The sequence below is a fragment of the Gouania willdenowi genome, chromosome 3 (genome assembly GCF_900634775.1).
Source record: "Gouania willdenowi chromosome 3, fGouWil2.1, whole genome shotgun sequence".
Lineage (NCBI taxonomy): Eukaryota > Metazoa > Chordata > Actinopteri > Blenniiformes > Gobiesocidae > Gouania > Gouania willdenowi.
The window spans coordinates 11,993,556-11,995,152 of record NC_041046.1 but is presented as its reverse complement, the minus strand read 5'-3'; the positions used below and the strand labels follow the sequence as shown (position 1 = coordinate 11,995,152).

Below are 1,597 nucleotides of genomic sequence, written 5' to 3'. Positions count from 1 at the left end.
GTTTTAATTATAATATAATTATAAATTATTTATTTTTCCATTTCCAATAGCCTACAGTACCTATAAGTTTGAAAGTGTCAGCATTTTGTGCGTTTCATAGACATAGAAATTACTAAACAGCGCTATTTCCTGGAACAGCTGCACAGTCTTTTTTTGCCCCCTCCCAAAGGGACGTTGCTCCTCTGCCTCCGTTCCCAATGCGTGGTTTTACGTGTTTGCGCATGCGCAGTCAGGTCCCCAAGATGACAACCAAAGGCTGCATAGAGAGCAGCCTTTGCATGTCACCGCGCTATGCTAAATGCTATATGTAAGTTCACAGTACATTAGTGAATAGATGCCACGTGACCGCTGCTGCTATGTTCTCTAGCTAGTGGGCGGGATAACACTACAGTGTGGATGACAGCGTCAGAGATGATAGAGAAACTTTTTTTTGAAGAAAAACAACAGCTTTTAAAAGATGGGAGACCAACACGTGAGTTACAAGAGCTTCAGCAAAGGTAAGGTCAGAAAATGTTTCATACTTTCCACAGTGAATGGTACAAAATGAAGGATTGGCTTTGTAGATGCACCTAACTGAGGCTGTTCTAAGTTGTTGTCATTTTCTCTGTTTCCAACACAAACAACGGATGTGCTGCCGTGTCATGAGATATATCTTGTTGGGAGAGTATGGAGGCTATATTAAATAATTGTTTATGTTTTTTTAATGGTGTTTATGATGTTGATTTTGTTACATGGCTAAATGCTTGTTCATGTGGATCTTGTTGGGCTTTTTCTTTCTTATTATGAATGTTATATTTTGATAAGCGCATTGAGATTACTTTGTTGGAAATTGCTTTATACAAATAAAATTGATTTGAATTGAATTAACACTTACCAGCAGAAACATATGAAATTGTCATTGGTGGTCTCGATTTGCAACGTGCCTACCCAACCCTAGCGGTCACGGTACTTCACTGGTTGACACCCACATACAAAGGGGGGTGAAAAAGTGAAACAGCTTTTAAACTCTTGTACAAATACATGTCTAACCTCTGTGCTTTGTTTAAGCAGTGCTCGCACCAAGGAACAGCTGGCGATGCCGCAGTTAAACCCAACATGTCCTCACAAACCCCAATAACCAATGGGAGGTACCAAAACGTAAGGTAACAAATAAATCTGTGAACAGAAATTCCTTAACTCTTCAAAAAGTTTTTTGTCATATTAAAAAGCAATAATATGACCTTAACTCAATGATATTATAAGGGTTAAACCATAGTATCTGTTTCAATTAAAAAAAAAAAAAAAAAGCTACAAAAGCATCAACAAAATTATACTCCAGCAGTAAAATCTGATTATGAAAGAAATAATTCAGAACATATCCCAGCATTAAAATTTGCACTATAGATACTGGTATTACATAATATATGCGTCTGAACGCAGTCGCCACTATAAATCTTCCCATGAAGCACGAAATTACAATACACCCATATGCTTTTGTTATTCATTTAAAGTGATCAAATCTCACTTATTGATGAACATCACAAGTTCTCTCCTCGAGTTCTTGTCAAGTTAGTTCAATCTTATAATTTTCCCACACAATAAGATTGTTTTATTCTCA

At 36.8% G+C, this 1,597-nt stretch overlaps 1 long non-coding RNA gene across 1 annotated transcript; it reads left to right on the top strand.

Annotated features, from left to right (window-relative positions):
- Positions 1-435: 435 nt before the first annotated feature.
- LOC114454172 (uncharacterized) lies at positions 436-1,353 on the top strand. The gene is made up of 2 exons (XR_003672521.1): positions 436-497; positions 1,051-1,353. It is a non-coding gene; the product is annotated as an uncharacterized LOC114454172 (long non-coding RNA).
- The last annotated feature ends 244 nt before the right edge of the window (positions 1,354-1,597 follow it).